Below are 16,514 nucleotides of genomic sequence, written 5' to 3'. Positions count from 1 at the left end.
CAGTACTTTATATAAGTACTGCCGCTCTACCTGATCAAATGCTTTCTCTGCGTCCAAAGAAATAAAGTACATTATATTAAACAGGCGTCTCAAATTATTAAATGAGTATCTTTTGGGTATAAACCCTGTTTGATTAGGGTTTATCAATTTACTAATATATTTGCTTAATCTTCTTGCTAAAGTCTTTGCTAAGATTTTCTGGTCTGTATTTAAAAGTGATATAGCTCTATATGAGCCCGGATGTTCTAAATCTTTATCTTTTTTTGGAATAAGCATAATAGTTGATTCTGCTAATGTTTCAGGTAGTTTGTTTTCTTTAAAAGCGTGGGAATATAAATTAAATAAGTAAGGGGTCGTTATCTCATGGATTTTTTAAATAAAATTCATTACTAAAACCATCTGGTCCCGGTGTCTTACCATTTTTCAACGATTTTATTGTTTCACCTATTTCTTTGATTGTAATTTGAGCTCCAAGTTCCTCTTGTTCCAAAAGGTCCAGTTTTGGAAGATTACAGTTATCTAAAAAAAAAAATATTTTACTATCTTCTATTTTAGTTTTAGATGTGTATAAATTTTGATTAAATTGAGCAAATCAATTATTAATATCTTTAGGTAGTATTAGTAATTCACCTTTCTCTGATTTAATTTTAGTTATAGTATTTTCCTTTTCTTGTTTTTTCAATTGGCGTGCTAAAAGCTTATGTGGTTTGTCACCAAACTCAAAATGTTCCTGTTTTGTAATTTGGAATAATCTTATTACTCTTGCCGATAAAATTCGATTTAGTTTAAATTTCAGTAATATTATCTTATTGTGTTTATCTGTCATGGAATCTTTAGCATTATCTGACTCTAACTGTCTGATTTCTTGTTCTAACAACATTTGTTCTGTCTTATTCTTTTTATTTTGAAAAATTTGATATGAAATTATAATTTCTCTAATAAATGCCTTAAAAGTTTCCCATAATAAAGAAGGCGAAGTACCTGGTGTATCATTTGTATCAAAAAAAAGTTTAATTTGTTGTTTTAAATATTGATAGCCTTGTAAGTCATTTAAAATATGTGTATTAAACCTCCAAAAAGATTTTATACCCGGCATTCCCTCAAATTTTACTGAAAATGTCAACGAAGAGTGATCTGGAATACTACTAATGTGGTATGTTGGGTTGTTTGTATATGGCATTAATTTCATATCCACTAAAAAATAATCAATTCTTGAATAAGTTTTATGTACCGAAGAGTAAAACGAGTATTCCCTTCCAACTGGATTAGCAGATCTCCATACATCTATTATATTAGTTTTTTTTATATATGTATTTAGAAGTTCACTGGTCTTAGATTTTAAATTACTCCTCCTTTGTTTTGCTGATTTATCTAGATATGAATCTAAAACACAGTTGAAGTCCCCCCTATTATCACATTTTGGTAATTAAACTCTGATATTATATCTATAATTTTATCAAAAAATTGGGGTTTGTCAAAATTCGGAGCGTAAATATTTATCATAGTTAGTGGGGTTGCATAAATTTCTCCCGAAACTATAATATACCTTCCCTCTTTATCTGATATAGTATTCTTTAATTTAAAAGGTATACCTTTTCGAATAAGAATAGCCATACCTCTAGATTTGGAAGTAAATGAGGAGTGGTATGTTTGACCTATCCACTTCGCCTTTAATCTCATTTGTGTTTGTTGTTTCATGTGAGTTCCCTGCAAAAACATTATGTCGCTTTTCAAAGATTTTAGTTGAGCAAAAAAATTACCCCTCTTAATTGGTTCATTGGCACCCCTTATATTCCAACTACACAATGTAATTCCTCCATTCTTTATTCTTCTTCCTTGTCGGCAGCTTCCCCCAATGTTTTCTTTACGATATCCTCTGCATACTTAATAGCTTTTTCGGGATCTGTAAATGAGCGTTCAGTGCCGTTATAAGAAATCTTCATTCTGCCTGGAAAAACCACCCCGTATCTCACCCCTTCAGAGAGTGTCTTGTCTGTGTGAACAATTTCCTTCTCCGGACGACCTCTGGTGGGTAATCACGGAAAATTCGAATATTATCCCCACGGTATGTCAGATTCTTCCCATGGGTAATCTTTCTCAATATAAATTCCACTGAAGAGATATCACTGAATTTCACAATTATCTGTCTTGAAGAATTTGTCCCTCTTGCAACACGCCCAACTCGGTGAGCGACGTCTATTCTTAGTTCTTCCGACAGTTCAAAAACATCTTTGAGTAAATCAGTATCGAAAGTACATGCTTGAGATTCATGTCCCTCTCGTCCTTCTTCCACTCCAAGAATTCTCAAATTTTGTCTTCTTGATCTTGCTTCCAGGTCCAGACATTTGTTAGTCATTCTTACAAGTTTTCCTCTTCACTTTTCTGTGATTTCTTCAAACTCTTTATTTCCGTGACCATCTCTTTTATCTCATTCTCCATCTCTTCCATTATCTCATCCAGTTTTCCCATATCATCCTTTGCTTTCATTTTTATACTGTCCCTGACGTCCCTTGTCAGCCATGGTCGCCCCTTTCTCCCCTTGGAATCTTTCTTCCTCCTAGAAATGAACTGATCCTGCACCTTCTGTATTATTCCTAGAAACCTGCCACTTTTGTTCCACTGTCATCCCTGCTAGGGTATCTTTCTAGTCAACTTTGGCCAGCTCCTCCCTCATGGCCCCATAGTCCCCTTTATTCAACTGCAACACAGTGACCCCCGATCTACCTTTCTCCCTCTCCAATTGTAGATTAAACCTGACCACGCTATTCTGAGCAGGTATTAAATAAACGCTTTGATGATTGCAGTCTTTGTCACAGAACTCCTCAGATTTTTTTACTTCATTTGAGTTCCACTTATATATGATTCTGTGTTTCAAAAGCAGTCATTGAGGCCACATCCACCGGAGATGCGAATGGGGGTACGTACAGCCACATCTGCAGGCTGGACAGGTATACAATTTAAAAAAGAAAATTGTGAGCTTGGATTTGACTTTAATTATTTGTCATTCACACCCTTATAAGTTTATTAAATTCATCCTCCTTCCATTCATTATATTTATGTGTTTCAAACATCGTCCATGATCTGACCACAAAGACATAAAACATTTAGCCAGTTTAGTTTTGTCAATTGCAGCTTTTGAGGGTCTGTATTGCTTTTGCATTTAAATCCATCTTTTTGTTTTCAGAGACAGTCAATGACATAACTTACACAGACCTCCATCCTGCTGGATCAATGTTATATTTATTAGCTTCAGATTATGTTGATTCCATTCTTCCTCCAAGAGACACACCGTCATCTGCAGCAAGAGGGGGTTACAGCATAGACCTGGGCATATAGATGTTCTCTTTGATGTAGATGTCATGTGTGTGTTTGTTAAAGTTAATAGTTTGCACTTTGGTTTTTGTTTGAAGTTCTCACATTGTTAAGGTTAATTAAAATTTTGCGTTAAAGACTTTTTTCAAAATTTATTTGCTTATCACAATTCGTTACCTTTAATGCACAATAAAGGACATTCTTGTTTTTTCAAACTAGAATTGATGTCTGAAATCCATTATTTTTATATTAGTCCAACATGCCATCATTTAAATCTCATATTTAATTTATCATATATTTAGACAATTGAAACACGCACCAAATCAAGGAAGGAATGCAATGTATTCCCATTTTAACTTCTAAATTATTTTTATGAGTGAAATCAGACACAAGCTGCATTTTAAAGGAATATTTATTATACCTCTCGATAAATCTGATAATAAAACAGCCAGCACACTGAATGTAAAACAAAGTGTTTATACATCTCGTTAAATGTCACTGAAACAAGAAGTACACTGAATTTAAACATTTTAACTTAAAGATTAAGAGAAATTCAATAAGATCACTTCACCTGGAATTAAACAAAACCTGCAGGATTTTAATTGTCCTGAAAAATAAATGTTCTTGTCTGCAGTGGGCTCTCCTCCTGGAGTGGTGGACCTCACTTTGTGCTGTGTGATGTTCGCTGTTGTTCCTCAAATAGCTTTGTTCTGCCATGGCAAAATTGTACAAGGCATTGTTGAGGCCAATTCTGGAGTATGGTGTACTATTTTGGTCGCCAAATTATAGGAAAGATGTCAACAAAATAGAAAGAGTACAGAGGAGATTCACTAGAATGTTGCCTGAGTTTCAGCAACTAAGTTACAGAGAAAGGTTGAACAAGATAGGTCTTTATTCTTTGGAGCGCAGAAGGTTAAGGGGGGACTTGATAAAGGTCTTTAAAATGATGAGAGGGATAGACAGAGTTGACGTGGATAAGCTTTTTCCATTGAGAGTAGGGAAGTTTCAAACAAGAGGACATGATTTGAGAATTAAGGGACAGAAGTTTAGGGGTAACTTGAGGGGGAACCTCTTTACTCAGAGAGTGGTAGCTGTGTGGAATGAGCTTCCAGTGGAAGTGGTGGAGGCAGGTTCGATTTTATCATTTAAAAATAAATTGGATAGGTATATGGACGGGAAAGGAATGGAGGGTTATGGTCTGAGTGCAGGTAGATGGGACTAGGTGAGAATAAGTGTTCGGCACGGAATAAAAGGGCTGAGATGGCCTGTTTCCGTGCTGTAAATTGTTATATGGTTATATGGCACACTGCCCAGTATTTAGTTGTAGTAAGAGATGGTATCTCTGCTCTTTGGCACTCTTTCTCCTGGTGTTACCTGGCAATTGCTGCGGTGACACCATAGTTGCAGCGTGTACCCCAGTCCTCCATGCACCTGGTGTTATATTTCCTGTATGGTTTTCCACCAAGTCACCCTCCTACATGGCTGTTGCAGATGCTGCTGCTGCTGCTGCACCTCTGATATGGATCAGGTTGTGGAGGACACATGCTGCGTACACAATAGTCTCCACATTCTTGGGCTCCTGCTCCAGAGTAGTCAGCAAGCATCGAAATCTGCTGGAGAGAATGTCAAATGTGTTTTCAACAACCCTCCCAGCCCTGGAAAGCCTGTATTTAAAGATCCTCTGCTCCCTTGTCAAATGCCTGTGTGGGTATGGCTTCATCATCCAGGGCCTGAGTGCAAAGCCATCATCACCAACCATTGTGTAATGCATGTCTTCTACAGAAGGTTGTCTTCTCCTGGCAGAGGTTCTGGATCAGGCATGCCTGCTGTTCCTTCTTCCAGTGCCTGCCCAAGGGAGGTCTCTCTCCAGATCCTGCCATCTGCGACACTGCCAGGTGTGCCCACATCCACATACAGGAAGTTGTAGTTTGAATCCACCACAACTAACAATACGAAGGAATGAAACTTCTTGTAATTGAAGTATTTTGACCCTCACTTGGGTGGACACTGGATGGCGCCATGCTTGCCATCCACTGCCCCACGTGTATGCTTAAAGTTCCATCTTTTGTCAAAGCCATGCGCTGCTCTTTTCCAGTCATCTGGTGTACTGGGACAGTCCATCACCTTATCTTCATATCTATATTACTAAAAGTAATATCTTGACCACTTCCTGTTTTACTGTTTCATGATTTTTGAAAAAACTCTGCCACTTACGGCTGTGATTTTTGGCCATCTTACTCAGTGTCACCCTCCGCTGCGCAGAACAAGAGGATTTTTCCCATCAATGAAAAATAAAAGAGTTAATAATGTTTAAAACACGTTGAGATTATCTCTGCTGCCCCTGCTGGTGGGAGGGGGAGGGACAATAAAACCCTGAAATGTTGTGCCTCATTCAGTCTCTGCAAGATGGACGAAGCGAGAGGGTCACGTCTCTCTGAGCTGTGAATAACACTGAACTCATGTCTACTCAACTGTGAGTGCCCTTAATGTGGTTTGAAAATGAAAATGAAAATGTGGTTGCTTTGAAATGCTGCACTGCAAATGGTTGTTGGTGGTGGTAATTGCTTTGAAATGCTGCACTGCAACCTGTTCCGTAAGCAATGGCTACTACCACTCAGGGAGAAGATGTGTTCAAAATGCTGTACGCCTTCCTCATCAAACATGAGCTTGGCTGGGAACGCCTTGTCGGGGTGTGTACAGATGCGGCACCTTCCATGGTCGGTTTCAGATCCGGCTTCAATGCCTTCGTGAAGGATGTCGCTCCCCATGTCTCCTTCACCCTCTGCATGATACATCGCCATGCTTTAGCGATGAAGACTCTCCTTCCTGGTTTTCGAGAAGTGCTTTCAGATGTGGTGAACATTGTGAACCACATCCGAGGGAGCGCAACAAACTCAAGACTCTTCAAAGTATGTGTGAAGAAATGGGCGCCGATTTCACGAACTACGTGTGGAATATCAGAACTGATATTCCACACAGAGGTGCGCTGGCTTTCGCATGGTAAAGTTCTCAAGCATGTGATTCAACTTCGAGATCAGAGTAGAAATAGGAAGATATTTCAGATGAATACGTGGCTTGAAAAATGGTGCAAGGGGGAGGGATTCAAACATATAGGGCATTGGAACCAGATCTGGGGGAGGAGGGACCAGTAAAAACAGGACGTCCTGCACCTGGGCTGGAATGGAACCAATGTCCTTGGGGCAGTATTTGCTAGTGCTGTCGGGAAGGATTTAAACTAATGTGGCTGGGGGATGGGTGCATGAGCAGAGAGACAGAGGTGTGTAAAATGAGGGTAGAAGCAATAGGTAGCAAGGTGAAAAGTAAAAGTGGCAGGCAGACAAATCCAGGGCAAAAATCAAAAAGGGCCACTTTTCAACATAATTGTATAAGGGGTAAGAGTGTTGTAAAAACAAGCCTGAAGGCTTTATATCTCAATGCAAGGGGCATTCGTAATAAGGTGGATGTGTTGAATGTGCAGATAGTAATTAATGAATATGATATAGTTGGGATCACGGAGACATGGCTCCAGGGTGACCAAGGCTGGGAGCTGAACATCCAGGGATATTCAATATTCAGGAGGGATTAGCCAGAAAGGAAAAGGAGGTGGTTCTAATAGCGTTGCTGGTTAGAGAGGAGATTAATGCAATAGAAAGGAAGGACATTAGCTTGGAGGATGTGGAATCGATATGGGTAGAGCTGCGAAACACTAAGGGGCAGAAAACACCAGTGGGAGTTGTGTACAGGCCACCTAACAGTAGTAGTGGAGTTGGGGATGGAATCAAACAGGAAATTAGAAATGCGTGCAACAAAGGTAAAACAGTTGTAATGGGTGACTTCAATCTACATATAGATTGGGTGAATCAAATTGGCAAGGGTGCTGAGGAAGAGGATTTCTTGGAATGTATGTGGGTTAGTTTTCTACACCAACATGTTGAGGAACCAACGAGAGAGCAGGCTATTCTAGACTGGGTATTGAGTAATGAGGAAGGGTTAGTTAGCAGTTGTGTTGTCCGTGGCCCCTTGGACAAGAGTGACCATAATATGGTTGAGTTCTTCATGAGGATGGAGAGTGACATTATTAATTCAGAAACAAGGGTCCTGAACTTAAAGAAAGGTAACTTCGAGGGTATGAGACGTGAATTGGCCAAGATAGACTGGCAATTGATTCTTAAAGGGTTGACGGTGGATATGCAATGGAAGGCATTTAAAGACTGCATGGATGAACTACAACAATTATTCATCCCAATTTGGCAAAAGATTATATCAGGGAAGGTAGTGCATCCGTGGATAACAAGGGAAATCAGGGATAGTATCAAAATAAACGTTGAAGCATACAAATTAGCCAGAAAAAGCAGCCTACCAGAGGAGTGGGAGAAATTCAGAGTCCAGCAGAGGAGTACAAAGGGCTTAATTAGGAAAGGGAAAATAGATTATGAAAGAAAATTGGCAGGGAACATAAAAACTGACTGCAAAGGTTTTTATAGATATGTGAAGAGAAAAAGATTAGTTAAAACAAATGTATGTCCCTTGCAGTCAGAAGCAGGTGAATTGATCATGGGGAACAAGGACATGGCAGACCAATTGAATCACTACTTTGGTTCTGTCTTCATTAAGGAAGACATAAATAATCTGCCGGTAATAGCAGGGGACCGGGGGTCAAATGAGATGGAGGAACTGAATGAAATCCAGGTTAGCCGGGAAGTGGTGTTAGGTAAATTGAATGGATTAAAGGCCGATAAATCCCCAGGGCTAGATTGGCTGCATCTCAGAATACTTAAGGAAGTAGCCCCAGAAATAGTGGATGCATTAGTGATAATTTTTCAAAACTCTTTAGATTCTGGAGTAGTTCCTGGGGATTGGATGGTAGCTAATGCAACCACACTTTTTAAAAAGGGAGGGAGAGAGAAAACGAGGAATTACAGACCAGTTAGTCTAACATCGGTAGTGGGGAAACTGCTAGAATCAGTTATTAAAGATGGGATAGCAGCACATTTGGAAAGTGGTGAAATTATTGGACAAAGTCAGCATGGATTTATGAAAGGTAAATCATGTCCCACGAATCTTATAGAATTTTTCGAGGATGTAACTAGTAGAGTGGATAAGGGAGAACCAGTGGATGTGTTATATCTGGACTTTCAGAAGGCTTTCGACAAGGTCCCACATAAGAGATTAGTATACAAACTTAAAGCACACGGTATTGGGGATTCAGTATTGATGTGGATAGAGAACTGGCTGGTAGACAGGAAGCAAAGAGTATGAGTAAATGGGTCCTTTTCACAATGGCAGGCAGTGACTAGTGGGGTACCGCAAGGCTCAGTGCTGGGACCCCAGCTATTTACAATATATATTAATGATTTGGACGAGGGAATTGAATGCAACATCTCCAAGTTTGCGGATGACACGAAGCTGGGGGGATGTGTTAGCTGTGAGGAGGATGCTAGGAGGCTGCAAGGTGACTTGGATAGGCTGGGTGAGTGGGCAAATGCATGGCAGATGCAGTATAATGTGGATAAATGTGAGGTTATCCACTTTGGTGGCAAAAACAGGAAAGTAGACTATTATCTGAATGGTGGCCAATTAGGAAAAGGGGGAGATGCAACGCGACCTGGGTGTCATGGTACACCAGTCATTGAAAGTAGGCATGCAGGTGCAGCAGGCAGTGAAGAAAGCGAATGGCATGTTAGTATTCATAGCAAAAGGATTTGAGTATAGGAGCAGGGAGGTTCTACTGTAGTTGTGCAGGGTCTTGGTGAGACCACACCTGGAGTATTGCGTAGTTTTGGTCTCCAAATCTGAGGAAAGACATTCTTGCCATAGAGGGAGTACAGAGAAGGTTCACCAGACTGATTCCTGGGATGTCAGGACTTTCATATGAAGAAAGACTGGATAGACTCGGCTTGTACTCGCTAGAATATAAAATTGAGGGGGATCTTATAGAAACGTACAAAATTCTTAAGGGGTTGGACAGGCTAGATGCAGGAAGATTGTTCCCGATGTTGGGGAAGTCCAGGACAAGGGGTCACAGCTTAAGGATAGAGGGGAAATCCTTTAAGACCGAGATGAGAAAAACATTTTTCACACAGAGAGTGAGAAATGAAGAATTGAGTGAAAAATGAAGAATTGAGTGAAAGAGAGGGGGAAGGTGGGAGGGAGGGAAGGAGAGATGGTGGGACAGAGGGAGAGGGAGAGGGAAAGGTAGAGGAGAGGGGAGAGGGGGGAGGAGGAAGGGTGGTGGAGGATGGACAAGGGGTTTTTACGTTGCTCGTTGCTCTTTTCACTCGGGTCTAGTGAGCGCGCTTTTCTTTGGTACCTTGTCTATTTTCTCGTTTCTCTTTTCTCTTGTTCTCTGTTTCTTCTTTTCTATTTTCTTACTGAGAGGGAGAGGGAGAGATTAATTTTAAAGGAATTGCAGTCTTCACTTTCCGAGCAGATTTGTAAGTTTGACCCCAGCGTCTGGAGAAGGTTCTTGGCCCGAAACGTTGACTATTTCCTTCGCTCCATAGATGCTGCCTCACCCGCTGAGTTTCTCCAGCATTTGAGTCTCCCACCTATTAAACTCAATCGTTAGTTAGCTTCAGAGTGGTGGCGTTCGTCGTGCATGCGTGGAGGGCGTGCATGTGTGCGGGCACACAATACTCCAGGTGTGGTCTCACCAGGGCCCTGTACAACTGCAGAAGGACCTCTTTGCTCCTATACTCAACTCTTTCTCTGTTTTCTTTAGTGGCCTTTACAAATAAAATGAAAACATCTTTTACACTTTGTGGACAACTTGATGTTTGAATTACGTACTTCAACCAGTTTAGTCCAGTTTAGTTTAGAGATACAGCACGGAAACAGGCCCTTTGGCCCATCGAGTCCGTGCCGACCAGCGATCCCCGCACACTAACACTATCCTACACACACACACTAGGGGACAATTTACAATTTACCAGAAGCCAATTAACCTACAAACCCGCATGTCTTTGGAGTGTGGGAGGGAGAGGTGAATACCTCTCTTTCCCTCGTCCCTCTCTCTCTCTCCCTACCTCTCTTTCCCTCCCTCTCTCTCATTCCTTCTCTCCCTCACTCTCTTTCTCCGTCTCTCCCTCCCTCCCTCTCTCTCTCTCTCTCCAACACACACACACACAGAGGGAGGGAAGGTGGGATAGAGGGAAGGAGAGAGGGAGGGAGAGAGGAAAGGAGTCCGTCTCGTTCCTAAAACTCTCCAAAATTCCTACTCCCTCTCTCTCTCTATTAGCTCCCCTCTCTCCCCCTCCTCTTACCTCTCTCCTCCTTCCTCCTCTCTCTCCCTCACCCTCCTTTCTTTTTCCCTTTCTCTCCCTCTCTCTCCATCCCACCCTCAATGCCCCAAAAAACAACAACAAAACACCCCGGAACGAATGTTCGGCATTTCGCCCTCCACCCGGACGCCTGAGACCCGCCGTCCCGCTTTGCCTGCGCCGGTGCGCCGCTCTAAAGCGCCCCCTCCCACCGGAAGCGCCTTTGTGGACGAGAGCAAAGTGCTGCGGGATTCCAGCTGCAAAAAATAGCAGGTAAGGATTAAAGTGGTGCCATGCAGCGGGAGAAGCAGCAATGCAGCCAGTGATGCATGCATTCCCTTTAATGCAGCAGGGGGAGCATGCACAGGCGTTGCCAAGCCGATCCCCGGATTTTACCTCAATCTATATTGTTGGGGACAGCCTAGCTGGGCCTCTGGCCCTGTTGCTCAGAAGGGTGGGGAAAAGAAGAGGAGGGCAATAGCAATAGGAGACTCTATAGTTAGGGGGTCAGACAGACGATTCTGTGGACGCAGTCAGGAGACCCGGATGGTAGTTTGCCTCCCTGGTGCCAGGGCCTGGGATGTGTCTGAACATGTCCAAGATATCCCAGGGTTGCCAACATTGGGTGAGAGTTGAGAGTGAGACATTGCGAGGGAGCGTAGTGACCGGGGGGGAGGGTGTGTTCCCCCTCCCATAGTAGGCTCCGGAAGCGATACCTGGTCCGCCCCTAGCCGGGGTTAAAACTCCATGGGGTGTGGACAGAGCGGTCAACGGACATAGAGCCGCCGGACGTGAGGGTGGGAGGTGTGTGCCGCGCCTCATGGGGGAAGGGGGAGGGGGGTTGGTGCTGGGACCACCGCCGCCGTGTCTCACCTATCACACCATCTGCATGGGAGAAACTAAACTACTTTTCCCCCCCCAAAATCATCCCACAGGCCGGTAGTTTGATAGCCCTGCTTTAAACTAATCCCCTCTAGTGCTTGAATCACATATCCTGGGAAAAAGACTATGCATTCACCTGATATTCCCCTCGTGGTTTTTACTCGCCTCTAAAACAATTTTTGCTTTATTTTGAACTTTCAGCGTGAGAAATTTTGTGATCAGCGTGAGAGCGTGAGAATTTTGTGAAATGCGTGAGTCAAACATTTTATGCAAGTTCCAATTGTTTGGACAAAAATCACTTATTACTGCTTTATAACAGTTGAGTTACTTTAAGACCATTTCAGAAATTATGGCAGTCAACGAAAAATCAACTAACAAATTAAAGGTCTCCTAATCTGTGGAAAGACATTCTTGCCATAGAGAGAGTACAGAGAAGGTTCACCAGACTGATTCCTGGGATGTCAGGACTTTCATATGAAGAAAGACTGGATAGACTCGGCTTGTAGTCGCTAGAATTTAGAAGATTGAAGGGGGATCTTATAGAAACTTACAAAATTCTTCAGGGGTTGGACAGGCTAAATGCAGGAAGATTGTTCCCGATGTTGGGGAAGTCCAGAACAAGAGGTCACAGTTTAAGGATAAAGTGGAAATCTTTTAGTACCGAGATGAGAAAAACCTATTTTCTATGAATCTATGAATCTACCTCATAAGTACTTTAACGCTGCTAACAGCGCAAAGGGATATTAATCTCAAGAATCAAAATGGGGAAAGTGAGGGCAATTTTGCTTAAATGGTCATTCTAAGCCCATTCAGATCTTCATAGTCAAGAGTTATACAACACGTACATGGCTGGCCCAATTTGTCCATAATGATCAAGTTGGCATTCTGCGTGCCCAGATCAGCTCGCATCCCAGGGACTGGCTGCAGTTCTCAGGTCAGCTCGCCTGCGAAAACAAATTGAAAAAAAACTTGGTTTTTCGGGTTACGGGCCGGATTCAGCCCGTGTGCCGTAGATTGCCGAACCCTGTCCTAGATGTTTGGCCTCATTGTGGTCCTCCCCATGTTTTACAACCGATTCACCTGGTTAGTTCGATCTCCGGCTGCTTCATGTTGTCGGCGGCTGCACATCCAACCAAGAAAGAAGAGAAGAGATGCGGCGTCACTCACAGCCGCCAACTGACGCGCTTCTCCAGGCTGCACAGATCGTTGTGATATGGAGCAAAAAGACAAACTGTGCAGGGACTGAAGACAGCGTGAGAATTCTGTCATCAGCGTGAGAATTGGCTGAAATGCGTGACTCTCACGCTCAAATCGTGAGAGTTGGCAGCCCTGTCTAAGGCCAGGATGTGACAACAGACACACAGGGAGACACGTACACAAAGGAAGACACACACACACACACACACACAGGGAGACACACACACACACACAGGGAGACACACACACACACACACACACACACACAGGGAGACACACGCACACACACACACACACACACACACACACAGGGACACACACACACACACACAGGGAGACACACACACACAGGGAGACACACACACACACACACACAGGGAGACAGACACACACACACACACAGGGAGACACACACACACACACACACAGGGAGACAGATACACACACACACACGGACACACACACACACAGGGAGACAGACACACACACACACACGGAGACACACACACACAGGGAGACACATACACACACACACACACACACAGGGAGACATACACACACACAAACACACACACAGGGAGACAGACACACACACACACACAGGGAGACACACACACAAAGGAAGACACACACACATACACACACACACACACACACACAGGGAGACAGACACACACAGGGAGACACACACACACAAGGAGACACACACACACACACACACAGGGACACACACACACACACAGGGAGACACACACACACACACACACAGGGAGACACACACACACAGGGAAACACACACACACACAGGCAGACACACACACACACGGAGACAGACACACACACAGGGAGACAGACACACACACAGGGAGGGAGACACACACACACACACAGGGAGGGAGACACACACAGGGAGACACACACACACACACACACAGGGAGGGAGACACACACACACAGGGAGACACACACACACAAACGGAGACACACACACACAGGGAGACACACACGGAGACACACACACACACACACACACACGGGGAGACACAGACACACACAGGGACACACACACACACAGGAAGACACACACTCGCATACAGGGAGACACAACACACGGGGAGACACAGACACACATGGGGAGACGCACAGAGACACGCACACACACACACACACAGGGAGGCACACACACGCACACACACAGGGAAACAGACACACACACCTTTCCTTCTCCCCCTCCATCCTCCCCCTCCCTCTTTCCTCCCCTCCCCCTCTTTCCTCCCCCTCCCTCTTTTTCCTCACGCTTCCTCTTTCTCCCCTTTCTCTTTCCCTTCCTTCATCCCCTTACTACATTCCCTCCCCCTGTCTCTCTTTGCCTCCATCCCTCCCTATTTTTCTTTCTCTCTCTCTTTCTCCCCTCGTTCTCTTTCCGCGTCCGCCCAATGGGGAGTCTGGCGGGCACGGTGTAGCGTGGATTGGCGGCACTGGCGCTGGCGCTGCCGTGTGAGTTGAAGGGCAGGAGGGAGGGAAGGAGTGAGGTTGCGGCGGCAGCCGGAAGAGCAGGGCTCGCAGATGGCGCACAAAAGCGCTGACACCCACTGCCCGGGACCAACGCGCTTCCGCAATCCGCGCAGATCGCTGTCATGTGGCGCAAACTTGAGACAAACTTTGCAGCAAAGATCCTGTAGCTCCGCTATAGGGCCCTTGCTGTGCAGGGACTGAAGACGGCCTGTCAGTGTGAGAATTCTGTCTTCTGCGTGAGGGCGTGAGAATTGGCTGAACTGCGTGAGTGTCACGCTCAAAGCGTGAGAGTTGGCAGCCCTGTATCCTGAAATGGGAGGGAGAGGAGCCTGAGGTTGTGGTACATATAGGTACCAATTACATAGGTAGAAAAAGAGAAGAGGTCCTGAAAGGAGAATTTAGGGAGAATAAGAGGTGGTGGGTTTCTTAAATGTGTATGTTTTAATGCTAGGAGCATGTAAGAAAGGTGGATGAGCTCAGAGCCTGGATTGACACCCGGAAGTATGATGTTGTGGCGATCAGTGAAACATGGTTGAAGGAGGGCTGTGATTGGAAACTAAATATTCCAGGATTTTGTTGTTTCAGGTGTGATAGAATTGGAGGGGCAAGAGGTGGAGGTGTTGCATTGCTAGTCAGGGAAGGTATTACAGCAGTGCTTTGGCAGGATAGATTAGAGGGCTCGTCTAGGGAGGCTATTTGGGTGGAACTGAGAAATGGGAAAGGTGTAGCAACACTTATAGGGGGGTGTGCACGTAAGGTCACTGGGTCATAGGGCTCGACGCACGGAGCCGCGCAATCCATCTGTGAAAGTCGGGGTAAGTGTGAGAGACAGAATTCAAAAAGTGAAGAGAAATGAAGGTAAAGAGAAATGAGAGCTGAAGGGACAACAACAGCTGTGCAGATATCGAAATTGAAAATATTGGGAATGATCGCGTTTGCTCACTGTATTTCATCAAGTAAGGCATTATTTGTGGTTTTTTTTTATTTCTTTGGTATCTAAAAAGTCTCAAAAGTGATAAATCTGGCTGTAAAATTTTCTTCAGATGCATTTTCATTTTGTATGTAAAAACCCACAAGAACCATGGGCGATTTAAAAAATTTACAGCCAGATTTATAACTTCTGAAACTTTTTAGATGACAAAGGAATCAAGAAAAAACACAAATAATGCCTTAGTTGATGAAATGCAGTGAGAAAACGGCCAATGTTCACCAAGCACTCTGTCTGTTGTTGTCCCTTCAGCTCTCACTTCTGTCTACCGTCATTTCTCCTCACTTTTGGAATTCTGAAGTAGGCTAAATATCTCACACGCTTATCCCGATTTCCATCATTATTTACAGCGCAAAAATTGATAGTTTCGGCTGGATTTAACGGGCCCGCTACGCTGGAGACAATAGTGGGTGCCTACCTGCAGTACATCGCGTGTACTCCATTTGGAGTAGCGTAGCAACAGTACGGGTCATGGGTCGTGACCCAACTGCCGTGAAAACTCCCTATAGGGGTGAATTATAGACCGCCTAATGGGGAGCGAGAAATGGAAGAGCAAATATGTAAGGAGATAGCAGATATTAGTAGTAAGCACAAGGTAGTGGTTGTGGGAGATTTCAATTTTCCACACATAGTCTGGGAAACACATTCTGTAAAAGGGCTGGATGGTTTGGAGTTTGTAAAATGTGTGCAGGATAGTTTTTTGCAGCAATACATAGAGGTACCTACTAGAGGAGGTGCAGTGCTGGACCTCCTGTTAGGAAATGAGACAGGTCAGGTGACGGAGGTATGTGTTAGGGAGCACTTCGGGTCCAGTGTTCGCAATACCAATAGTTTCAATATAATTATGGAGAAGGTCTGACCTGGACCTAGGGTTGAGATTTTTGATTGGAGAAAGGCTAACTTTGAGGAGATGCGAAAGGAATTAAAAGGAGTGAATTGGGACATTTTGTTTTATGGGAAGGATGTAGAAGAGAAATGGAGGATATTTAAAGGTGAAATTTTAAGAGTACAGAATCTTTATGTCCCTGTTCGGTTGAAAGGAAATAGTAATAATTGGAAAGAGCCATGGTTTACAAGGGAAATTGGACACTTGGTTCGGAAAAAGAGAGATCTACAATAATTATAGGCAGCATGGAGTAAATGAGGTGCTTGAGGAGTATAAAGAATGTAAAATGAATCTTAGGAAGGAAATTAGAAAAGCTAAAAGAAGATATGAGGTTGCTTTGGCAAGTAAGGTGAAAGTAAATCCAAAGGGTTTCTACAGCTATATTAATAGCAAAAGGATAACGAGGGATAAAATGGGTCCATTAGAGAGTCAGAGTGGACAGCTATCTGCAGAGCCAAAAGAGATGGGGGAGACT

This window comes from Amblyraja radiata, chromosome 17 (genome assembly GCF_010909765.2).
Source record: "Amblyraja radiata isolate CabotCenter1 chromosome 17, sAmbRad1.1.pri, whole genome shotgun sequence".
Lineage (NCBI taxonomy): Eukaryota > Metazoa > Chordata > Chondrichthyes > Rajiformes > Rajidae > Amblyraja > Amblyraja radiata.
Note: the sequence above shows the minus strand (reverse complement) of the source record.